At 45.0% G+C, this 26,713-nt stretch overlaps 1 protein-coding gene across 2 annotated transcripts in view; it reads right to left on the minus strand.

Annotated features, from left to right (window-relative positions):
* The window catches only part of BAK1 (BCL2 antagonist/killer 1), a 200,334-nt gene extending 197,692 nt beyond the window's left edge, over positions 1 to 2,642 (minus strand). The window contains exon 1 of one of the 2 annotated variants that reach the window (XM_086923188.1): positions 2,410 to 2,642. The gene's annotated coding sequence lies outside the window, so the exon portion shown is untranslated. The remainder of the gene's footprint in view (positions 1 to 2,409) is intronic. The other variant, XM_086923189.1, reaches the window with a different exon arrangement.
* Positions 2,643 to 26,713: the final 24,071 nt, after the last annotated feature.

The raw sequence follows: 26,713 nt of genomic DNA on the forward strand, positions 1-26,713 counted from the left end.
ATAGTACATGGTGACACCATCACCCTTCCCCAAAAAGCATAAATCCTAGGCCTGTTGCTCTTTTGTATAAAAGAATACAGTTGCAGACATATATAGAATCAATGCAGAATATGACAATGGTAAACGCAACAATATGCAGCTAGGAATTTGTTGGAAAAAACATCGAAAGAGATTTATTCTAAGAAACCTTCTACAACGGTTGCACTTGATAATACCAGTTGGCATGCAAGTGGAGTCCTGCTTTCTTTTGAATAAGAGCCCTGCAAAAAACAAACAGAATCCCATAACGGTCTCCTTTCTAACTGTGACTGTTCACTGTAGTGAATCAAACAATGAGAGCTAAAAAGCTCTTGTAAATGTGTACTGTGCACTACTTTCCTTGTCAAGCAAATGATTTAATACATTATTATAGTTGAGGAGCTATGTCATTTTTTTATTACAGGTGGCCAGCGAGCTCTCAACTACACTGCAATATGAAAATAGGAAACAGGTTTTTATACAAGGATTGACTGCTTCCATGTGTTATAGAGAGCTAGTCATTGACCGAGCTACTGGGAGCATCAGATCTAGGTGAGGGGATGGAGAGAAAGACAATATTGGGTTTTTATCTTTCACTTAAATCAGATGCTACAATAAATTTGGGTGAACTTTGCAGCATGTGATCGTCATCCTTGGTGTATTGTAGGACTATTGCCGTAACCTAACTACTTTATAAAATGATTTAAAGGTTTGGACAGTAAGAGCTCAGTGCTGCAGAAAGGCATCAACCAAACATGTCAGGAGGCTTAGTCAACCGTTCAGAAACCATTCGGATATATATGCACACTCAAGCTTCTCTGCCTTAGACGATTTATCTGCAGGAGTCTCCACATGGAATGTCCGATAAGGTCTTTCGGGTCACTCCCCTCACAGCTCTTGCAATGATCATATCTTCTTACCCATCTATAGGCATTGGGCCATGTGTTTCCTCGACAGCAATAGACTAATGGAGCAATAATAAGATCTCCCTGTCCTGCTACACTGCTCCCGTATCCTTCAGCACTTCTCACCAAGACAAGATGGCAGAGCACTCAAGACCGAACCCAGCAGCTTATAGGCCCATGGCTGGAAAGGTGTGTCAAGTAAAGGATTCTTATGGGGTATTCAAGAAATCTGACAAGCAGCTAGGGGCAACAATCTATGCACTTCTGTTTGAGGCTCGACTGACACTGGGTTGCACTCACTGCTTCCCCGGCCCTATTGCCAATCTCATCAATATGGCAACTCTAGATGGCATAGATCGGGAACTATAGCATTAGGGGCGCTGAACAATCTCAGGGCGGGGGTCCAATGCCTTATTCTTTGTGGCATAAACTGTATAATAAAGACCATTGCTAACATGGTTGTTATCAGCATGAGCAAATTAGTATATTCTTGCAGGTAGGTCTTCTGCACACATGCAAACTCGCAGCTACAAGATTGCTATACAGGCACAGCACAAAAACATTACCCACAGAGACCACAACATTGAATCATTATCTAGTCATCCATAACTAACATCTAATGCGTAAGCGTCCTGTCTCGCGCTCCTTTTCACTTTAATTCACTCCATGGCACTGCCCCGAAATCTGAATAAGAGCACAACTCTGGTCCTTACGCTTCAAATTCAAACACTACCCATATATGCAACATGACAGACACACGTTTTCCATCTATAGTCCGCCCACGTACTGCTGCCAGTCTGCAAATGTACTCGGAGCCTCCTCACGTTGGAAAAGAACTCTCTAAATACAAATACAATCCACTGAGTAAGTATTCTATACCAATGAGGACCATTCAGCATGAAAGAGCAAGAACATTGCTAAATGGCTACGAAGTGGATCACTCCCTCCCTGCCCAGGTGCCCAACATGCAACTTATACATTACATTGTTCACATCACCCCTTCTGAATTAGAACTCTCTACTGGACTTGTAACTTTTAGAACAACGTCAAAACAGGACACGCCCTCTTTTCAAGCCATACATTTTAACATTCCTCGCGTTTTTAGTTTCTCCTTCCTAAAATATCTATAGCTGTAAAAAAAAAATATTTTTTTTCCAATCTTTCTTTGTTGTTGACAAGTACTGGCATGTATGCGGATTTATTTTGTAATAAATTATCCATCAGCTGAAAAGTCTAAATTAGCAGGAGGATAAATACACCTTGAACAAATCAGTGTGAAATTCAAATAAGAAGGTCACAGATTAGAACCTCGGTAGATCGACTCAGCCAATCATCAGTCACCCAGATTCATAACATGAGAGCTGTTGAATTAAGTAAACGCATCTCCTGCTGTACAGCGCGATAAAGTCGCAAAACTGCGAGCAACCACACAAATACAGGTTAATATTCAAAACGAGTAAAAGGGAGTGTCTTAGTCGCAACTCACCAGCTCATGGAGTCGCTGCAGCTAATTGAAAAAGTTCATGAATCGCGATAGAGCCCCGGAACGTGCGGACAGGTTCCTCTGAGGTGTTGTTGACAAACCCGCTGCCACAATAGTTGAACCCAGGCTCTCCTGTGCTTATTTTTGTCAGTATTCTTCCTTCCGTGAACTAACAGCCCATTTCCCGGCAGAGTGACATGAACAAAGTTAGTACAACGAGACCAAAGAGCGGCGTCAAATTGAAGGCAGGCAAGACGGTGCTAGTTGGTTTCAGGACGGCCCCCACCTAGAGGCCGGAGGTATGCTTGTCACATTGCTTCTGAGCGCCCCATCTATATTGTATTGTAATTGCATTTATATAGCGCTTACTACCCCTGACGAGGCTTCGAAGCGCTTTATCGGCGATATAATCCTTTTTACAGTTTTTTTGTTGCTTGAACTCGACCCAAAGGTGTTGGAGCGCTTAACAAGAGTACCCGTCACTTTGCATAGGGGCACATTTATTTTCTAGGCACGAGCCGACTAAGTGATTTGTCCAGAATCACAGGATGTAAGGCGGCGACAAGACTGGAACCTGCTCCCCAAATTCCAAAGTCGGTAACTCTGTCCGTAACGCCACAACTTCTCCCCATACGCTGTCAGTTTGTTTAGTATTATTGTTTTTTGACGAGTTACTTTCAGTGTTGGTCCTATGTGTGACATAATAACATTGCCGTGCCTTCTGTGTGAGCCTATGAGTGACCCTTTCAGATAAACCAAGACAAATGCATATGCAAATTCAACTGTGTTTATTGAATAAACTACCTCCGTTTTTCATGAGACCTGTTTAACAGTTGTAACAAACCCACAAAGTTTAAATACTGCGTGTAACTCACCTAATTTGGTGAACTTCTAACTCCTTACTTGTGCATACAGGTTTGGCATCTGCAGGGGTCAGGCGGGCAACCAGAGGCAAATTTCGGGGGGGGGGGGGGGGGGGAGCTGAAAAGATTTCGGGGGGGGGGGGGGGGGGGGTGGAGGCTAATTCTTCCAGCCATAGGCAGAGTGGCTTTAAGAAGGGGGGAAAACACAACAAAAGCCTCATTCACAAGAAAAAGGTCTTTAACCCCTTGGACGTGGCCGGAATTTTGCAGCGGTGTGGCAAAATTCCACACGTGCACAGATCGGACGGCTCCCGGCCGTCCGACGCATAACCCAACCACCTGGCGTCGGACGACCGGGGCCGTCTGACGCATGCAAGTGGTTAAAAGACCTGTAAGGTACTCGAGTGCGGCTGCAATTAAACGGTCGCCAGCCCGCGAAGATGTCTCAGCCCGGCTGAGGCATACGACAGGGGGGGTGAAGCTCGTTGAGGCCAATGGGTGTTGCACTCCTGGCAGGTGTGTAGCTTGGTCAGTCGGGGGTAGTGGGGGTGCTGGGCTTCAGATTTTCCAACAATCACGCTGGCATATCATGTTATACATTACAATCACCTCAGCGACATGTTCCATCCTTCACCTCGGCATTATCAACGGCTTTCACGGATGATACCTATTCCTGCACTCCTGGGCATCCCACCCAAGAGTTGAGACTGCATGCCTTCTTTTATAATGTATCTTCCTGTTTTAATTTTTTATCCCATATGTAGGCGGGACCTTAGACTGCATGCTTTTTCTTGTATAATGTATCCACCTATTTTACCTAATTGGTCCCTCCCTTCCTAACACTTTGTATACCACCCTTAATCCTGTAAAGCACTATGATACCCTCACAGGTTTGGTTTGCGTTCTATAAAACGAATATATAAATAAATAAATAAAATGTTAATCATTATATGAGAAGCTGTGCATAAGGGCAGCGTAAGGACCAGTGGAAAGGAGTGCAGATTATGAGGGGTACTTAAAACACAGTGTTTGGTAAAATAACCATGTTTTACGACCTTCCAAACAGACAAAAACACACACACATACTCTCCCGTCTGTGAGTGAGTATTTAAAAATCCCTGGTGAAATCCAGCAGACATCAGTCTGCGGGGGTGCACAGAATTAGTCTGTCACCATCCCAAAGTTTGTCTTCCACAAACATGCAGTTCCTACTGATTAGTGGAAACTACACAACACTACATAGCTCTTGTTTGAGTTTGGTGTGCTAGGTATATTTTGAAGAGGACTCCAGCGATTGAGTGAATGAGTAATGAGAAATGATTGCCTTGTGCTTGTGGCAAAGGGGTGTATTGGTAAGGGAAATAGCAAGATGATAGGTTAAATCTATAGGAGTTTGTTGAGTGGTTGCATGAATATGTAATTTATTTGTTTGACTGGACATGTGAGGGAAGAACAGGAGATTCACAGTACTCAGATTCGAAGGATAGCACAAAAGGATGCACAGAATAATATTGGTCCCACCCCCAAGCAAAAAAGACCTACATTTGCCACGTTTGGTTACAAAGTAAGTGCGGTTCATTCCCCACTCCCAGCCCTGAAAACTACCCTGACACCCTCCAGCCCTGAAAACTACCACAACCCTACCCCTGCACTGAAAACTACCCCCACTTACCTCACTGCGTCCTCTGCCTCTCTTCCTGGCGAGGTCTCCCCCAGCACAATCCTGAAACCCCCGCTCCAGCACAGCCCTGAGAACTAGCCCCAACACAGCCCCGAAAACTACTACTCCCCCACCCCCACCACAGCCCCAAAAACTACCCCAGCCCACAGCATAGCCCCACTTACCTCACTGCATCCTCTGGCTCGCTTCCTGGCGAGGTGTTCCTGCTTACGTCCCTGCAGCATCTAGACCTCACACTGCCTTAATCACACATATGCGTGGTTAAGGCAAGCGTTGTTATGCTTGCGATGTCGGAACACGATGGATGAGGCCACGTCTTCTGACTATTTCCCACACCATTTATCAGCAGGATAGAAAGACTCTGGAGAAAAGAATACAGAGGAGCAGGTTGATAAAAGATGATCAGGAAAGTCCCTCTAACTCTAGCAGGGATTATTGATCCTCTCATTGTGGTACTCTGTAACTTAGATGCTATTGCCTTTGTTCAGATTCCAGTGACACCTTGGTGGACCATTGCTCAGTGCTCTAGGCACTTACCACTCCGAACAATTGCGCTACTTCAATGGACACATCCGTCACCTTCCTCACGTTCACCCCTGGCCTTCCTTCTGTGGAAGGTATACCCAATATGGGAAGCAAACATCACTTTTCCAACACCCCAAACTGTCTATTGATGCTGCCAGTCCATGCACTGCTACCTATTTGGATGCCATGTTTAATTTCTATGCCCCATCCAGCCATTTGTCACAGGTGCCCTCTCCCTGCCTCAGGCGTCTCCTCTGCCGACCCCTCAAATTTTAGTGCTTCAAGGTGCTACAGGGAGCATCTACATATTCGGTTCACCCTCTTTCTTTTCTCTCTGTGAGTACACCTTCTGTACCCAGATGACCTCTGAGGTTCTGCGATTTTAGATTTCATCCCGTATTTAGCCGCCATTTTGTGTTCTGTCGCCATTTTGTGTTGCCCTCACTCAGGCGGCACGCCGTCCATTGGGGGCGTTGGGGCGTAGCCCCACTAGCCATGGACGACCGTCACTGCTGTCACTGGTCTGACACACTGCACACAGCACACTGCGCAAAAAGTAAAAAGTATAAAGTACAATTATGAGCGCGCACAGAATAAACGACAGTGCAGTCATAATTGAGGCCGGAGTCACAACGTGACATCATCGCGATCGTGGGGGGCGGGCCTGCGGCAGTGCAGCGTGTGACTCACTGTGAATATCAGCGTCTGTGGCAGGCAGCAGTGTGCGCATTTAGGACACGTCATTATTATGACTTGCCCACGCATGCGCACACAGGCAATAGCCCCTTCCCTCCTCCTCCTCCCTTAGCTGTCACACAGACAGAGACCCGGGGGAGCCGGGTCTCATTATGGGCAGTTTTAGCCCTGCACTTTAGCCAATCCTGGCGCAGTGGCGATGTTATGCTGCGCCAGGATTGGCTGAGTTAACGAGGATGATGGTGCTGCCGTGCGTGGGTTGGAGGCTGACTGCCCGATCTCTGGTGAACAGAAGGCAACGCGAGGATAGGAGAGATCTTTTGAGGCTCCAATGTTCGTGACCAATCACTGCAGGGCTTTAATATGATGCCTTGCAGTGATGGACCCCTACTCCTGTTGCCGCGCTGGAGTTTAAATCTACTTCCAGCTCCTGCGTATATTTGCCTCCAGGACGACGAAGATCGAAGTGTGGATGGTGCAGGTGCAGTTGAGACGAGTGGTGGTATTTATTCCTCATTCCCAATCTGACCACCACCATGTCACTCGTCATCTCTCTGACTACATGCCACGCTCAGGCCCGGGCCTGGCCTCACAGCAAGCCCGCAGCAAGGCAGCACTGTCAGTGTTGGCCTAATGGCCTCAGAGACGCTGAAGCAGGCAGCCGCCCGTGTGTAAAAATAGAAGGTAAAAAAACCACATCAAAAGTGTACTGTTTACCGTTTCAAATCCCTGTTGGGTGGGATTGGGCTGTAATGCTGTTTACTTTGCACTATAAAAATTGCTGTAATAAGGGTATATAAATATGTGTACTGTACGTGGTTAAACTTCTGCCGCCCTTGGAGCTGGCCTGACGTTCAAACTGTCTGTGCCGATTCCTTCGTTCATGACAGCTGATGTTCCTTCCCCATACCTGTGCAGCTGTCTCCGGTCACACTCCCTTCTTACTACCAAACACCTCTGGGAGGCCAGACCATGAAGAGACTAGAGTGCGCGTGGGCAACACTAGGTTTGAATTCCTCTCGTGCCACACTTGCAGCGGAGTTCCTATGATTTTTGCCCCAGCAATTTGTCCGTTAGTGCAATTTTCATGATAGTGTTTCCTTACTGAGAATATGGCAGAAAACAGGTATTTCTATTTTTTAAGTATATTCTCAGTTAGGAACCGTTTGAAATGTTAACTAACTGATGAAAAGGTAATCTGCACACCAGCGCTGATCATAAAAAAGGGTTTGTGATTAGAGCATAAATCACATAAATGCACCTGCAGAAAACTGTTTTTGCACAGGCTCGCATTGTTCAGGATACAACCCTTGTTTGCTCTCTCGCCCCCTCTAATATTGCTTTCTCACCCGCACAGTCTTACAGCGCAGTTAATTAGAACTACTGCAGCGGTAAACTCATTGCTCGCTCGTGTCTTTTATTTGCTCTGAACATGGTTCCCGTGCTGCAGGTGCTCTTCGCCATTCTGGCCCAGGAGATCAAGGTGCTGCAGGACACCTTGATATGCTTGGTGCACTGGGAGTTGGGGTCATACTGTGCCACAGGTGTGTGGAAGTTAAATGTACAAATCAGAGAGCTTATTAGTTCCGTTTCTTTTGCGAGTGGAATGTAAACAAAACTGCACAGTTACACAAACCTGCACGCAAGGACTTGTTCTAAAATACCACAGAGAGAATTATTTAAAAATTAACATGGTGTTGTCACATGGTTTGTTTTCCCTCAATGATTCTAGTTTATGCAGATTATTGAACTTTAAGAGGTGGGGTGTGCGTGTGCAGCCTTGGTAAGGACCCAGCTGTGTGATGTCACTGGTAGTGACATGTTCTGCGAGGTGCTCGGATGCTATGGACTGGAGTCGTACCCTTTAAATTAGCATTTTAGTGTTTCTTTCATGGTTGGTAAATTCATTAATTTCGTTCATGAATGTCTTTATTACTGTTTTTTGTTTATTCAGGCACTGCTCTCTTCATCTGCTACTAATTTTGCATGTGTACTACATTATTGCTGCATCCATGCTGGGTGGTGTTCTTGGGTCACATAGGATGCCTTGGGGCTTGTTCCCTGCATATGTTGCCTGTTTTCAGGCTGTCAATCGCCCCCATTCCTTTTGATGTTACCCACAGTGGCCAAATACCTCACATGTGCATGCATTGTGTGTCTATCCATTACCGTGTGCGCTTCGGTAGTCAGGGCACCATCTCTGTGCAGTGTTCACCATTGTCACCTGGAGTTTTTTCAGATATTACACATCGGCTTAATCAGCATCTGAATACTGATAGGCTGGGTTAGCTTAGCTCTGGGGATAGTCAGTTTGATTACAAAAATGGCGAGAAGGACCCCACAAACCCACCTTATGGCAGTCAGACTCACTCACTAGGCTCACTCGCCACCGAGCACTCACCTCAAACTTTTACGCCCCACTACTTTCAAATGTCACCAGCCGCCACTGGCGGCACGGCGAACGCGATGCTTTTGCTTTTCCAGCTGCTTCGTGTCCTTTCAGTTAAAAAGTAACTTCATTGTCCTTGTTCATGAAACCCGATGTCAGGGTCTGGCCGAGTTCGTTAATCCATGTCTGGCTCGATTGATCCCTGTCTCAGCTGACTATTTGCCCTCTCCTATTCTTTTCTCATACTATCTTTTCCAACTGGCCTTCACTATTCTCTCCTTGTATGCTCCTATTACACAACTATCCATTGAAACACACCAGCATGTCCTGCCACCTGCGAGAGGGTATTGTGAACACCATCACTGATTAATTTGTTGGGAGGGGTAACACACGAGGTCCGAGAAAGAGGCGTTTACTAGGATACCTGATAGCTTTTTTTCCAACTTTTCCTATTGGTTTGTTTTGTGTGTGCGGGGAGTGGACTATCGTAAATGTGTTTAGTATAAGAGATTGTACGCCACGGATTGAAGTGGCAGTCTCCTTAGAATATACACTTTACATGTACTTCTGGGATAACTGTGCTTAGCTGCAGCTAATAAACCTGGCTTCCACGCTCAACGGAGTGTCTCGTGTCTCTGTTAGTAACAAGGCAGGTGAGCCTGGGGATTAGGTGCGTGCCCTGCGCCGCCCAGCCCATAAGGCCCGATTCTCCAACTGGCGCCCAACGTGGGGTGGTTTCAGTGGTAGTGGTTCAGCCCGAGGGTCGTGAGAAGCCCCGCAAGAAAATTCCGGAGGATTCGCGAGCCACACCAAGCGACCCCTGTATGTCGAAGTGGACCGAAGGTCTTTTGCAGCGCGGCTGCTCCTTCTCGACGGCTGCTGATGACTGCTGCCCTGACTACCGCCCTGCCTTGGACCTTCTGGTGATGATTGGTATCGCGAGACGTTAGACGGACCTCCGTTGGCGACCATCTAGTTAAGTATTCGTGGGTAGCGCCCACTTCTTTGTTTTTTTTTTGGGTTTTTTTTTTGTTATTCGCCTGTTGCAATAGTCGAAGCCGAGGGGTGAGTACTTTTGTACTGTGTACCTTGCTTTCACTCCTTGAAGTTAGTGAACGGATCAGAGTGCTTGAACTGCCTGGTCTGAGAGGACTTAGGAAACTTTGTTGCTTTTGTTGTTCTAGGGATTCCCGGCTTGAGGAATCATGTCCGATTCCTCCGGTTGGAACTCCCACTTATGAGCTCTATTCTAAGCATGGTGTTGGTCCTATTGCTTTTAACGATGCATGGATTCGATACACAAAGAAAGATGGTGTCTTACGGTGGCCACAAAATGGTAGTTTTGAGCCTGACATATTAGATAATTTGGAATCGATTCTGTTTAAAAGAAAAGCCAGTCCGGCAATGTTTGACTCTTTCCGCCTTTGGCGTAAGGAAGCCAAACAGAAAGAAATTAAGCAAGCAAAACGAGATAGGAAACTGAAAGATATGACGGTTCTACAGGCTGCCCAGCAATTTAAAGACAATGAGACAGATCGAGTGATTGAAGTCTCAGATAGGCAGCATCGGATGGCAATAGATAGGTGCTATCCTGTGTTACCCCCACAACATAAAGATTTTGAAGAAGATCCTTTAATGTCTCATTTACTGAAATTGCCTCCACCTTATCCGCCAGACGCTGATGCACCTGTATTATTGCTACTGCGCAACAACCTGTTGTTCAGCCGGGAGCTCCGGCTCCTGCACCTCTGGCTCTTCCAGTAATACCACCAGCACCTGCTTTGCAACAATCTTCTGTACCTCAGTCTCCTTTGCCTTTTGTATCTGTTGGAACAGATAGCCCTTCTCTGCCTTTGTTTAATACTTCATCTCCAGTTTTACTCCCCACTTCTTCTCCGACGCGTAATAGACTAGTTAATACTGTTTCTGTTTTTTTCTCCCCTATCTTTGGTTCGTTTAATAGGACTCCTGCTTTCTCTCGAAGACAATCTCGTAGCCAACTCCCAGATTCTGAGGAACGGGCTGTGTTTGACTCCCTTGCTCATAAATGGATGATGAATGGTCCATTATATAGTGTACCTGATATCTTGAGTACCTTTCTTCAATGGAATGCACCTTCGCAAAGATACGTTTTTTATGTTATGTGTGATGCGCTCATTAAAGGTTGGTAGGATATGGAGTTGGACCTAACTCCTCAGGTTTTGCTGGAGATACAGAATAAGTTCGATAAGGCCCTGATGTTCAGGATGCCATACAGACAGTTGTTGCTTTTAGGACTTTGTATTCTTTTCGGACTATTCCTGAACCTGATCCTGCAGTTAGACAGAAAACGAAGAATTATCCTATGAGAGAAGTTTCTCCGGTATGGAGGGAAGCAGTTCCCCAAGCAGGTGCTAATCCACCTATCCCTGCACATTTTCAGCGTGTATGGGTACATGTTCCTTGGAAGAGAGCTGAAGTTTTAGCACTTAAGCAGTCTTTGCCGGACCCTCGTAAAAATCCTGCTGGCTATTATAAAGAGTTGTCCCAGACTGTTGATGCATGTCTTATGAATTTGGCCGATATTGATCTGCTGATGGGGAATGTGGTTCCACAAGCGTTGTGGGCTCAGATTCGTAGAGAGGACCACGACCAAGCTTTAGGTGGTAGTTGGAATGATATAGTTGCCGCGGATGCATCACAAGTGGGTGGTGCTAAGCCAGATGATTTGATTACACAGTTGCCTGGTAGAATAATAACTTTAATGAAGACGATGATACCTGCTTTACGAGTCAACTGGGATAAGCTGGCTGCGTGCAAGCAGAAAAAGGATGAGAGTGTTTCCGATTTCTTTACTCGGTTCTAGGAGACGTTTATCGACCATAGTGGTCAGGACTTGAGTACTGAAGGGGGACAGCAATTATTTGTGAATACATTTGTTTTTAATTTACTTCCTGAATTATCTCATAAATTAAAAGATTCGGAAAGCTCTTGGGATGTTTCTTCATCTGCTCAAATATTGGCTACTGCTCAATATTATGATAATAGGGAGAAGGAGGAAAAAGATAAAGCTGAGAAGAAGACTAAGGATTTAAAAACGAAAGTTCTACTTCAACAGGCTTATCCTCCTTGTTCTGGTCAGCGTCAGTTCCAGCAACCTATTCAGTCTCAAAGGTTGCTGCAGAAACCTGAGCCTTTTGTTCCGTGACCTTTTCTGGGTCCTAATCAGTGCGCCTATTGTAAAGAGGAAGGCTGATTTAATTGAAACCAAGCAAATACCGCGCCCAAGCAGTTCTTAATGCTTTCGCCATCAAAGTCCATATTCCTATCACATGTGAAGAGAAGCTGAGTGTCATCGGCGTACGAGACAATCTGGGTGCCAAAGGACTTTGCCAGTGCCGCGAGGGGGGACATATAGATATTGGGGGTTTTCATTTTTGAAATGTAATTCACAGTTGCACCGTGCGCTCTGATTGCTCTAACAAACTACATTATCCAAGTAGCCTGCGACACGTTTACATTTGTTAATCAAGTTAGAATTTCACGCTCGTATTTAACACAATGATGAGATTGTTTTAAATAAAAAAACAATTATCCAGACTTTGCTGGTGTTTACTCTTGAAATGATATCCACTGTTGCACTATGTGTCCTGATTTCACTAATAGACTATGAGTCTGTTGCTCACCTCTATTATCCAAGTAGTGTTGGACATGCCCACACTTCCAGGATCATGCGCGTACTTATATCACATGTTGAACCAGTCACTCTCATTTATACTCCGAAAGAACGACCACACATGCTGAACATCGTTTTAACATGGGTAAGTGCACGGATCATCACCTTTCTTTACTTATCTATAACGTTTTTCTCTATTTTCAGCTATTGACTTCACTGTATACGTTTGTTTTCTATTCAGTATCACTGATCGAAAACTGGAAAACTGATCGAAGTTCTCCATGTAAGTCTTACACAGGCTACCTGCTCTCTGCGTTATTGCAACCCTTTTACTTGTTTCACCGGGGTTATCCTCTTTTTTTAGAAAAGCTTTCTTTCAACCGTATCACATGAAGATTTCACTCACTACCGGTATACCTATTCACGTACTGCATTACAGCTTACACTTCACTGATTTTTTTGGTCACCAATCTAAATAGCGCAGTTTCCTTTTTTTTTCATTAATTTTTTTCCACAGTAACTCAATGGACATATACATAAATTAAAAAAAGACTTCAAATAGACATATAATAAGAAAACATCCCCCACATTCCTAAGACAATATTTGTTTCTTAACCCCTTTAACAGACTACAAACTGAGTTCTAAATGAAATAAATTAGAGAGCTTTGCCCTCCATCGTTCGAAGGAGGGAGGTTCAACCTGTAACCAATCCGTCGCAATGCATAATCGAGCAACAGTCTTTGCTATAAATATAAGATATCCTATGTTTGTAAAGGGGAGTACCCTTGCCCACTTCTGGTCCAATACCCAAAAGCATCATTATAGGTGTTATAACAATTTGAACCCCTATAACTCTAGACATAAATTGCTCAATGTCTTGAATATAATTTGTCAGACACCCAAATGAAAAAAAAATGTGCATCATTTCTGCATTTACCCCCACACCGAAAACATTTCCCATCTTGCCCAGTCCCCCTTTTTTGCATGCGTGCCATAGTATAATATAAATTAAAAAAGGTTTTAAAACATTGTGCTTTCAAATCGCAGACAACAAGGTCTCCCTGGATCTGGTAATAGCGTCCTTTAAACTCACATTATCAATGCCCAGAATCAGAGCCCATTTAGCATTGTGTTTGTCTAGATCGTCCTTTCTGAATGACAACATTAATTGATACAGCAACCCAATTTTAACCTGGCGTTGGACAGCAATGACTACTGGGTTAGAGTCTGATCTAACTTTTTTCTAGAAAATAAGATCTCTAAGCTGAAGAAACTTAAAAAATAGATTTTTAGGCAAATTATACTGTCGAGATAATTCTTCATAGGACATCAGGGAGCCGTCATTGCAGAAAAAATCCCCAAATTGTACAACACCCTTTTCCCTCCAGCTCAGAGCAGTAATATCCCGAAAAATAGGAGGAAGAAGCTGTACAGTATTTGTTGTGTATAGCGGGACAATTTCCCAACTAAACAGATCTTCCGGATTCTTTTCCAAACATTGAAGGCTGATATTAACACCTTAAACCTTGTACGCTTGTAGTAGCTGCCGTCAATTTGTTTAAAGAAGCATCGACGGGCCTCTGGACCCAGCAAAATCTGAAAAATAGACGGGGCCTCTGCGATGTTACCAATATCTTCTCCCGTTAATAAAATGTGCATTTTTTACAGGAAACAGGCATAAAAATAAAAGGCAAAATCCGGAATAGCAAGCCCCCGTTCAATTGGTAAAGTAAAAAATCGCATGGCGCATCTGGGTATACCCGGAGCCCAAAGAAACCTAGAACAAATAGACTGTAAGTGCTGCAATTGTGCCACAGAAATGTCCAACGGTACAGCTCGAAAAACATACAACACCTTGGGTAAAACATTCATCTTAATGATATTACTTCTGCCAATCAAATTAAATTGCAATCTAGACCATTCATCCAATGAATCCTGAATGCTACGTAGTAGCGAGGTCCAGTTAACATTAATCAGTTCATACATAGATGGTCTGATTCTGATACCCAAATACGTCACTTCTTTTACCACCTAGTATCATGCATGATCACCTGACCAGTAATTAAAACCTGTGTCTTAGTCACGTTTAATTTATAACCAGATACCTGGCAGAATGACAATGCAAGCCGCTCAATCTCTTGGAGCGCAAGAGCAGAATCAGAAGTAGGTACTGCGATGTCTTCTGCGTATGCGAACACTGAATAAGGTACATTATAAACCTTGAAAGGCTTGATCAAAGAGTTATTCCTTAATAGTTCTATAAACGGATTTATATAAAGCGCAAACAGCAATGAGGAGCAGGGGCACCCCTGCCATGTGCCCCCAGTGATATTGACCATTTCGGAACGTAGGCCCATTGAAGCAATCTTGGCGACCGGTGAAGTGTACAAAACTTGTAGGGCATTTATGAACCGTGTACCAAAACCCATCCGTGACATCAACTCCCACAAGTAGGCCCACTCCACACGGTCAAACGCCTTTTCTGCGTCCAATAATATAAGGCCAAGTTCCCGCTTTTCCATGTTGATTCTGGGACACTAAAGGGGTAATAACTTGAGACAATCGAGTAGCTAAAATCTTAGAGTATATTTTGCTGTCACAATTTATTAATGAAATTGGCCTATGTGAGCCCACCAACTCAGGATCTTTGCCTTTTTTGCCAAAAACCACAATGGTGGCTTCTGCCCATGATTTAGGGGTGAAACCATTCTGTGCTGCCCTGAATGTACGTAGCATGTCGTGCTTTAATACACAAAAAAACGACTTATATATTTCTGCAGGAAGTTTTTCGGGTCCAGCAGCTTTACCCAAAGCGAATCCATTAACGGCTGCTTCCAACTCTTCCATAGTGATCGGTCCTTCTAGCATCTCCCTTTCACTAGTCTCAAGTTGTTCAATAAGCCAATCCATACTATGTAGGGTAGATATACCGTACGATAACTGTTGCATATACAATTCTGAATAAAACTGATGAAAGATAGCCAAAATCCCTTTGGGATCTTGGCAGACTACACCAACATTATCCTTCAACCCAGCAATTCGCCGCCTGGATTCCTTCATACGTAGACGAAGAGCCAAACACCAGCCCACAGTTTTTACCAAATTCATGAATTCGTTTTTTGTGGACCAAATATTTCCTGGCATTATCCACATTCCAAACTCCCTTAATTTTGGACCTCGCCAACTCTGCAGCTTCCTCTAGTTCTTGCAAATTACCTGCGTGTGCATTAGCCCCCTGAATTAATTTGTTTTCCGCGTCTCTCAATCTCGCATATAGCTCCAATATCGCCTGTTTTCTATTCCTGCTCTCGAGACTAACAAAACTTAATACCTCATCTCTGAAACATGCCTTGAATGAGTCCCATACTATTGCATGTTGCGTAGTATACCGATTAATAGAAAATAATTATTTGATCCACTCAGACATATGTCTCTGAAAATCTTCATCCAAACATAATTTCCGATCAAAAGAAAATATTTTGACCGGAAGTACAAAAGCCGGAGCAGGAACCCCGAGCATAATTGTAGAGTGGTCAGATGTGATTCTTGGCAGAGTTTGAATTGAAGCCCCCACCATTAGTGAAGCCGATAAAAAATTAAAAATCTAGACGTGCAAACTTTTTTGGGGGGGAAAGAATAGTAAGTATATCCTGGATCTGCAGAATTTAAATAACCACTAGTCAATGATCTGTTACCAAATTATGCAAGGCTTTAAAAACTTTTGGCTTGCACCCCTCATAATACCAGAGCCCCTTCTTCAATTCTCCAATGGATAAAGATATGTTAATGTCCTCACAGATTGTAAGAGGTGTCCCCCACATCGCTAGCTCTGTATTAAGCTCTATAAGAACTGAAGCGTCATCCAAGTTGGAAATATTTATTGTACAGAGGGTATATTTAATATCCCCTATTACACACTCCACGATGGCCCATCTCCCTGCTTTATCGGCTAAGCTGCAGCCCACATCAACTAAGTTGGACTTAGCTAGAATCGCTACCCCCTAATCAATGATGATTGTTGAGAACTACTACTAGAGAAAACCCCAACGTTTCTAAGATTGCCCACTGTGACCAAGGTATATGTGTCTCTTCGAGACACACCAAGTCAGGATAGATACTACGCAATTCTGATGAGATTCTATTTCTTTTCTGCCAATTGTTAAGACCACACATGTTTAATGAGCAAATCCTTACCCCCTTAGACATCATAATGGTAATTTAGCACCCTCATACTAATCAAAACATCAACACATTTTGCTCGACAAGCCAACCAAACATATCCAACTTTATTACCTCCTTGAGTTGCCGTGATTTTTTGACCCCTTTTCCCCCACCTCAGTGATCCACCCCAACCCTTTCCCCATCCCCATCCACGACCCGGCACACTACCCCTGCCCTCCTTCCCCCCTGAACAAGGCTTTAGGACACAAGGTCCTGTAGATGCAGGTGAACGTGCTACCCCTTGCCCCTACTTATGACTGTATCACAACGCGATATTGCACAAATTAGAGATAGCAACATCAATCAACTAACCACAATTAAACTAGAGCTACATTGTGCTATAACTAACGTAAACAAGACCCTTAAATTGATTTTAAAAACTCATTAACGGAACTTTCACTGGAAAAAAAATGTGTGCGATCCTTAAAGATCACCTTCAATTTTGCTGGATTCAGCAAGTATGCTTGCACGCTTTTGGCCTGAAATCTAGAAATCAGCTCGCGAAGCTGCCATCTAAGCTCAACTGTTTGCCTGCAAAAATCTGGCTGCACGAAGAACTCAAAATCTCCCCCTGATCTTTTGTTGTTAGGACGTGCTAAGCGATATACATCCTCCCATGCCAGGAAACTATTAAATGCAATTAAAAGAGCTCTAGGACTCCCCTCCTGTTGAGCATTGCTAGGACTAACCACAACACATCTGTTAAATGGAAAACGGTGTGCTCTCTCAATTTCACGGTCCCAGTCCCCCTTAGACAATTCCGGGAAAGATTTAGTAAAAAGATCAACAATATAACGCTGTGGATCCTGTTCTTCCTTCCCTCGGGAATCTGGATCACTCTCAGATTGTTCTGACGAGCACGGCTTTCCATATCGGCCATCTTCCATTGTAGATCATCCTTGACCGATTGTATAGAAGCAGTTTTGGATTTTTGCTGAGCCAGTTCATCCTCCAAGTTGGAGATCCGTGCCTCGGCTTCGGTGACCCTAGAGACAAAATCAGCCTGTGACTTTGACATCCGTCGTACAGAGTTTTGTAGCTTCCTGCATATGTTCTGGACTCTCTGGCTCTCTTTGCGTGTTTCAGCCCGATGAGACATGATTAATTGATAAATAAGAGACAAAGAAATCTCTTCTTCCCCAAGCGGCTGTAGATGTTCAACAGGATACTCTACACATTTGCCCTCATTTAGGTCTTATTTTTTTACGCACGGTATGAGATTTCCCTTCATTGAGAACAGCAGCATCCTCGAGGAATGAACTACTGTGCTCGCTCCCATCATTAACGCTCATCTGCGTTGCATACTGCAATTCTAGGTCATCACATGATGCTTTAGAATGATCGAACTGTGAAAAAAAGTCACCAGACTCTGTATCAAGCATCAACATTTGTTTATCCGATGAGGCATGTGGACGATTGCTTGGACAATCAGATATCTCTGCTGCTGTGGTTGTGGCCCCCAAACCCTCTGCTTCAGCATTAGCACCTTCACCCCGTACAGTATCTCCAGCTGGATTTATTTCACCAATCCCTCATCCAATCCCAGCCATCGCAGCCTCAGGGAGATCAGTGTTCTGCATGCCAAGTGCACATACCTCAGTTGTAGAGTCTGCATTTAAATTCAATTGTGCAACATTTTTAACGTTGGGGGGAGGCATTTTCCCTTTGCTCTTTTCTTTATTCACGGAGAAAATTGCTGGTATTTTCTTCTCAGCCCCATCTTTATTTTTAGTTGTAGCAGACTCCATAGCAGCACCAGCATTTTTCCCAGACCCTTCTCCCATAATATCTCTCACCTCTAACTTGGCACTGTTATCATCAGTATTAACCATGTCTGTGACCAAAGCTCGAGTCTTCCACTTGTTCCCTTAGGGGGCATCTTAAAAATCTTCTGCCACGTTATCGGCGCTTCGCATCAGTATGCCGAGTCTCCCGCTCAAGCTGCCTCAGGATACCAGCAGCCGCCGGTGAGCCACTGAGTCTGAGTCGCAAACGCTCTCCACCGACTTTCCAAGCTTTCGTTCTCTCTCCCGTACCGGGGAGCTCTGGAAAATTGGCCCTACCTCCACACCGCAAGCCGCAGGTAGACTGAATCCACTGAAGACCTTTAGAGCTTGGATCAGTCAGCAGACAAATGCAGAGTACCAAGCTTTGCTGCGTCAGCAAACAACCACTGAGTACCTAACTGCCTGAGCGCCGATTTGCAAAACTCCATACGCCGAGCTCCTGCTGCACGGCCGTTCCCCCAGTCAGTTCAACCCGCAGGTGAGAATGTCCGATTTCCAGGCGTCACCAAGCCGTCACCATGCCGCTCGAAGAATCAAGGAATCCTGCGTGAGTTAAATGAGCAACAATTTCGCGACATAGCAAGTTTCTAAACAGTAGCCATGAGAGGGAGCAAAGAACGATCCACCTATGCGTCCTCAATGGACGCCAACTTGCCTTTTTCTAATAATGCAGTTTCCTTTGCACAAACCCTCTTCGCTTACCGCATTAGTTATCGATATTACCTAGCACCGAAATGATTCCCGGTCAACGAGGTACTGTTCTGAGCATCGCCCTAATGATCTTTATCCCCATTTTCACTTTTAACATAACTGACCTCCATCATACCTTCACCATATTGGGATTACGGTGTATGTTTAGAATACGGAAAAACCAAAGGAAATGGTGGACGGAGCGTTGACAATACAAGCACTCACCTCCAGTCAACTGATCTGGGTTTAATCCATCACCGTTCTTTAGCCCACCCTGCCACCCCAGTTCAGACATTGCCATATGCAAATCAGTCTGACCCTGTGCCTCATGGGAACAGTCCAGCCCGAACTGCCAAGCCATGCCTTCCCTGGACCGGAAACAAGCTACCGAGGACCGGTTTCTGGCATTTCAGCCTTCTTCAGCCTGGCTTGCTTGAATCCAGTGGCAAAGTGAGCAAGGGACTCACGTCTGAGCATACCCTGCCAACTTATGGCGAACAAAGAAAAACCGGAGGAATTGATGGACGGAGCGTTGACAATACAAGTACTCACCCCCAGTCAACTGATCTCGGTTTAATCCATCACCGTTCTTTAGCCCACCCTGCCACCCCAGTTCAGACATGGCCATATGCAAATCAGTCTGACCCTGTGCCTCATGGGAACAGTCCAGCCCGAACTGCCAAGCCATGCCTTCCCTGGACCGGAAACAAGCTACTGAGGACCGGTTTCTGGCATTTCAGCCTTCTTCAGCCCAGCTTGCTTGAATCCAGTGGCAAAGTGAGCAAGGGACTCACGTCTGAGCATACCCTGCCAACTTATGGCGAACAAAGAAAAACCAGAGGAATTGATGGATGGAGCTTTGACAATACAAGTACTCACCCCCAGTCAACTGATCTCGGTTTAATCCATCACCGTTCTTTAGCCCACTCTGCCACCCCAGTTCAGACATGGCCATATGCAAATCAGTCTGACCCTGTGCCTCATGGGAACAGTCCTGACACGACAAGGGAAACCCAAAAGGAATCACACTAGGGTCCTTGGGCAGTAGACTATTTTACAGAACAGGGGACCCTAGACATTGAGGATCAAATAAATAATAGACATATACTTAATAGTATATATGACCTCTGCCCAGCCGGACAGGTTTTTTAATTATGCAATTTTTTAAGTTACTCCGTATAAATGACAGTTATACAAAAGTGGGCACAGCCTGTGACCCACAAGAGACAAGGACAAAACAAGTGACACAAACAATTATGTAGAAACGCTCAAAAGCGGTCTGTACTCAATCCTTGGTAATACAGACTAGTTTACAATCACAGCAACCCATTGTTGTTCAGAAATTATGAAGTCAAATCAACATATGGTGCATTTAGGTCGACGACGTTTCGATTTGTTGATTTGAACAAATTGCAACTAGTTCAGAACTCAGCTGCCAGAGTACTGTTCAGCACTCCCAAGTTTAAATCCATCTCTCCAGTCATACGTCAACTTCACTGGCTGCCAATCAGAAGCCAAATTAAATTTAAAGCACTTTGCATTACAAACAAAGTGATTAATAACTCTGGACCTGAGTTCTTAAAAAAATACTTTGCCCGTACACCCCCAACAGACCCTTGCGCTTCTCCTCAGCTCGCCTTCTCATCATTTCTCGCACATAGAAAACATCATGGGGAGATAGACGTTTTACAGTTGCTACAGCAAGACTATGGAACACCCTCCCTCTCCACATCAAGGCCATTCCAACCCTCCTGACGTTTAGGAAGCTAGTAAAAACATGGCTCTTTAACCAGTAATCACTCATCTCCACTGCTCTTCTATCATTTCACAGCGAAGAGACACCCTAGGGTATTTGTGTGCTATATAAATTGCATAAATAAAATAATAAATAAATTAGCTAACATGTTTTTAAGCCACACGCCTAATTACATTGGCCAATACCCCTTTGAGACCCCCACCGTCTAGTTTTTTTATCCCACTTAAAGCCCTGGATTTATTAGTGAGTTGGTGTTGACCATGGACAACAGTGGTGCATGGACGGAAGTCCTGTTTCTCCTTTGGCGCAGGTGCCATCGTCAGATGACATTGGTCTCGGACATTAAACACATGTCGAAAGGTTAAAACCTCTCATAAAGATCATTTCGAGCCATGGTCAAATCTGTGTTACAAATAAAAAAAGAAACTTATCATAAGCTTCTTCTTGTACTCCTTGGCTTGACACTGCATGCGAGCCATCTCCTAAATGAGTGTGTCTTGCTTGCATCATTGGCGTATTCCTGAACACCTCGAACCGACTCCATATCGGTCATGTTCTCCGGCTCCTAAACTACTTGAGCTTCCAAAATAAATTCTACTAACCTCCCCGCCACACTGGCCCAGGCCCTATAAGCATATAATGAAATATCCTTTCTAAAGTGTGTAGGCGTCCCTAAGAGCCGGGAAGTTTTAATGGTAAGGAACAACGTTTGTTAATTCAGGAGAAGCATTTATAATATGAAATTATTATTATCGCACAATAACTCAAGCTCCACACTTCTTTATTTAGCAAAAAAGGCCACTTTATTAAGACAGGTGCAAAGTATATCTTCTCAAAAACATCTTGCCAATTATCTGATAAAGCAAATCCCCAACTTTAACTTAGCATATCTTACAAAAACATAACCCCCACAAAGTTGACCTAAACAAACCCAGTAGAACTGACTCCTGTTGATATTTCCCCTTCATTTTCCTTTCCTTACCACGTGACTGTGTACCCCACCTCCGCCCTTTGAGGATGGACAATCCCGCTCAAGACTGCCCACCCCCTAGAAAAAATCTGCCTACCAGTTCTAAAAGCTAAACTAAACCTGTCTTATCGTGGCAGAAAAAGTAGGATACCTCTGGCAGTAACCAAGGATGACTATAAATTAACACCTGAAAAAATTGTAACGTATTAAAAAGAGGGAAGGGTGGGTGGTACAAACTGAAACCCTGTGACTCCCGCCTCCCTCGGGCACAGTGATTTTCCCACCTGCCAGACCCATATAAATAACCTTTGGTCCCCGCGCCCACTGCCTCGCCGATTAACCCTATCCCTGCACCTGTGTGGCCCGCTCCATTGCGCGAAACAACCCAGGGGCAGACCGGCTCATGCCCAGCTCCCCCTGGGTCCCCCCTCGCGCAATAACTCACGCTCCACATTTCTTTATTTAGCAAAAAAGGCCACTTTATTAAGACAGGTGCAAAGTATATCTTCTCAAAAACATCTAGCCAATTATCTGATAAAGCAAATCCCCAACTTTAACTTAGCATATCTTACGAAAACATAACCCCCACAAAGTTGAGCCAAGCAAACCCAGAAGAACTGACTCCTGTTGATATATCCCCTTCATTTTCCTTTCCTTACCACGTGACTGTGTACCCCACCTCCTCCCTTTGAGGATGGACAATCCTGCTCAAGACTGCCCACCTCCCAGAACAAATTCACCATCTAGGAAACTCAAAGAGTTTTCCTGCCCCGCCCATGAGAAAAAATTCAGGACATTCTGTTAGAGCACCATATATTTCCCTTCCATATGTGCGATCCAGTCTCTCAATTCCAGTCATAAAGCTTGCCCCCATCTGTGACAAATGTACCCCATCCGCACGAAAAGATGCCCCCAGTGCTTAGTATGTTAGGGTGAGCTAGAACCTTAACTCCAATTCCCCACAAAAGAGTCTCATGACTCGATTAAGCTTTCTACCCGCCTTCTCTAGAGCTTTGTGGTTTATTGCTCCTCTCCAATGTTGCCGCGGTATGCATGCTAACCAAATCACCGTGGTGCCCTCCCAATTAGACTTGATGACTGTTAGATCCAAGTTCATTAACTCTATTAGAGACAGGCCAGATATGTCGACTAGATCATGTACACCGAGGTGAATGACAAGCAAATCCGGAGGACTCCCCATAGAACACATCAGACCCAACAAAGAAAACAAGCCCCCCCCCCCCCAAAGCATTCCCCTTTTACCCTACCATATCACCTCATGGCTAACACTTGTAAGTCCCAGCGATCTCTCACAAATCTGTTGCTCAGCGTAAACAGCAGCCCACTTTATGAAGGAGTGTCCTACAATCCACGTTGTCTCGTTCAAACTTACAAGCCTCTGAATCTGACCTAGGTAGAAAAACAAACATTAACAAGAGTACAAATGGTTCACTGAAAATTATGTCCTAACATATTTTTCGCAACAATTGAACGCCCATCTCCCAAACCTAACGAATGTCTGACCTAGACCACCCTAAACTCGCAGCCTCCGTACCTGCCCCAATCCGGAAGGAGTGTGTACCAAAACGTAGCGGATTCTCACCTAAACTAATGAGTGCCCTCCTCCTCACTGCCTACAACGGAGCAATGGAAATCAGTCGCCCCTGTGCATGACAAAATAGGCGTCCTGGTGTGAAAAAACTAAAACCTGGAAAAACTTTTCATTCCCCCACATGGCAGCACGAACCCCACCACACTCCTATTCAGGAAAAAAAACATTCTTCCCCTGCCCACTTGGACCGACTGAGAAGCCCTCAACCAAATTCTCAGCCTTTGACCTTCTGCAAAAACGTCATCACTGCTTATGCCCGCTCTAATGTGTAAGCCTAGAAACACAGATGCTTTAAATGCCCCCCCAAAAAAACAACCATAAGAACATAACCAAAACTTGCCACACTCAAACTCCTTATAACAGCAAGAAGGCAGCTGCAACAGCATCCTCTGCAGCAACTCAAATGTCACCGGCTCATGCAGCAGTTTGCTCCCAGCCTGTTCTCTGTTTAAATCTCTAAGAAACCTTTTCACTAATACCCCCCCCCCCCCACGGATCTGTCCCCCACCTTAACTGACGATAAAATGGAATCCCTGCTAATTTGCCAGAAATAGTAATGATGGAAAAAACCTTTATCTATCAGGCGTAACCAAAACCTAATAAAAACTCGTCATCATCCGCCGTCCTCCCATTAGTGTCGAACGTGCTACCATAACTAAGTACTTGTTCCAGGCTTGTTGATAGCTTTTCTTGTAGAGACTGCAACTGAATTCTCTACCACATCGATAATTCTCACACTGTGAGATCTGAGTCTTGCCAGATTCTGCCCCAAGAGCCAGCCTGTGGAATTTCACCTGACATAGACATTCCCGACCACCTCCAAAAGGTTCTTCCAGCCCTGTACACCCTACAAGCGAAGTTTAGGTAGCCCAACAATTTTTGCACCTTATTGAGTGCTAGTTGACGTCCTTCAACCACCAAAGACAAAATTCAGAAATCTCCTTCACTTTCTCCGCTGGTAATCGTGCGACCAATTCCTCAGTGGCAATTTCGATTCCCCAAAAAGTCAAATGTGTACTAGGTCCTTCCGTTTTGTCAGGTGGCAACGCCACACCAAGCTCCTGAGCTATAGTCTGAATTCTGTAAAGCCTTTGGCACTGCCCTGAGTCCTGAACACCAATGAACCAAAAGTTGTCTAAATAGTGACAAATGACCTCATGTCCACTAATGTAGGTAAGAAATCACCAATATAAGCAAGTGCTGAAGGTTTCAAATAGCGCACAATACCGAAACCCCATTGGAAGAACTTTATCAACATGGAATGCCCCTCGAACTTGTGCATGGGACAATGAACAAAAGGACCTGCTACTCTGCCTGCTTCTACCTCTGACAGTAACTTCAGCCGAACAACCTGTAGAAACTCCTTAGCTGACTTCAAATTGCCAGACCACCTGCTCTGACGGGGACCCTGTAAACCCATCTCAAACCCGTCCTTGAAACCCCTAAATAATCTGGTGGCAACTCCAGTGACTGGATATGCTCCCAGCCAGTTATCCAAAACCTCCAGTCTAATAGGTGTAGAAGCCCTTTGCTACAAACTGGAACACCGGACCTCTACCCCTCTGCCCCCTTCCGTAATCGCCAAAACTGACCTGCGAAACATTGTGTGAGGGGATGCCTGCAAACACATTGGGAGCACTTGGGCTTGTACCTGCAGAACTGTCAACTGCAAAACCTTCTTTTGAAGTTCCAACAGGCACCGAAAAACCATTGATCGACCCCTGTCGCTAAAAAACCCAACTCCAGACTGGGCGGGATGATACTAAAAGGGGGGCAATAAGATACTGATAACCCACTTGCAGTACGTGTGGTAGTAGGCGGCTGAGAAGACGCCATTCATCGTAGCCACAAATTTAAGTCCACATCACCCCAGGATCTATAATGAAAAAACGGTCATCTGAGCCCTAACTCCTCGTCACATGACAACCAAGCATAACCCCCAAAAATAACTCTGAGCTTTCCATATGATATCCACGTACTGAAACAATACTACCGCTCTATCCTGATGTTTCTCACAATAAATGCCAGCGTAAAGAAGAAAGGAAGATGTCCAGTTCGCAATAGTTATGTGGACCCTAGTTCTTCTGGCCAATACCCATTCCTCCTCCCTTGAGCCTTCTTCGGCCTGAATATCCCGATGTAAGAACTTAAAACATCGACACCTACATGACGCCAAATTCCGCTCTTGGTCTTTTCCAACACCTGAGCGCCTAATGACATACCAATCACCATGTAAGGCCATATTTTGTGTGTATTTGCATTTTCCTCTACCGTCTCTTCATCCTCTGTTGCAACTTCCTTGGCTCCTGGAACACCTTTGGCGGAGACACCTCCTCCCTTAACTCCATCTGTAAATTACCTTGGTGCACAGCCCCCAGCAGGAACTTTATCCCCCACCTTCTCACCCCCAAACGCCAATGGACCTAGTCGTTTTCTGCAGTGGACCCCCATGCAGCCGAACTGACCACCATCCTTCCTTACCTTGTGGTAACTGAAATGCTCTCTCAAGGAATTCCTGAGGGTCAACCTGTTGTTGACGGACAGACGTAGCCTCCTGTACAATTGCTCTGTCCGCACTTGACTCCTGCAAAAGACTAAGAACAGCGGTTTGCCCCAAGACACCCCTCTTTTTCCTCACTGAATTCAAAAACTTCTCCCCATTGATCGCACAATCCCCTTCTCGCAATTCCCTTCACCCATGTCATAGATTGCGCGGTCCGCACTTGACTTCTGCAAAAGACTCATAACTGGTTGCCCAAAACACCTCTCTTCTTACCCCCACTGAATTCAAAAATTTCTCCCCATCGATCCCACAATCCCCTTCTCGCAATTCCCCTTCTCCCATGTCATAGATTGCAAGGTCCGCACTTGACTTCTGCAAAAAACTCATAACACCAGTCGGCCCCAAAACACCCCTCTTTTCCCCACTGAATTCAAAAGTTGCTTCCCATCGTCCCCACAATCCCCTTCTCTCAATTCCCCTTCTTCCATGTCACAGCTTGCCGTTACAAATACCAATGAGTCACCATCCCCATCCTTATTTGCCCCACTTACCCTCTGCAGTTCCCCATCACCAACCCCTCCATCGGAAAAAACTGCCATTGAATATCTGTTGTAGCAGTCGTGGTTACCACATAAGAGAAGGAAAATCCGCTCCAGATCTCCCTCCCTCACGCAGCCCCCCTGACGTAGCTGCAGCGTGCTCCGTCCCCAGCTGACTTGTGCCAGCCGCTGTCCTTGTTGATGATAATGACACCTTTTCCTTCAAGCCGCTCAGACTTAACTGTTCCATGACCCGGAGTTACCCCCTGTGCCCCCAATCCTGTCACCATAAACCACTCTGGCCGCGCTTCCACTACCCACCCATACCCGCTGGCCTCTCCTGGGCTCCTGTACCACATTCTTGGGGGGGGGCTCCATGTGTACAGCTGGGGGGCACAAATTTGACAACACTGGGGCAG

The sequence above is a fragment of the Lissotriton vulgaris genome, chromosome 5 (assembly GCF_964263255.1).
Source record: "Lissotriton vulgaris chromosome 5, aLisVul1.2, whole genome shotgun sequence".
NCBI classification, from domain to species: domain Eukaryota; kingdom Metazoa; phylum Chordata; class Amphibia; order Caudata; family Salamandridae; genus Lissotriton; species Lissotriton vulgaris.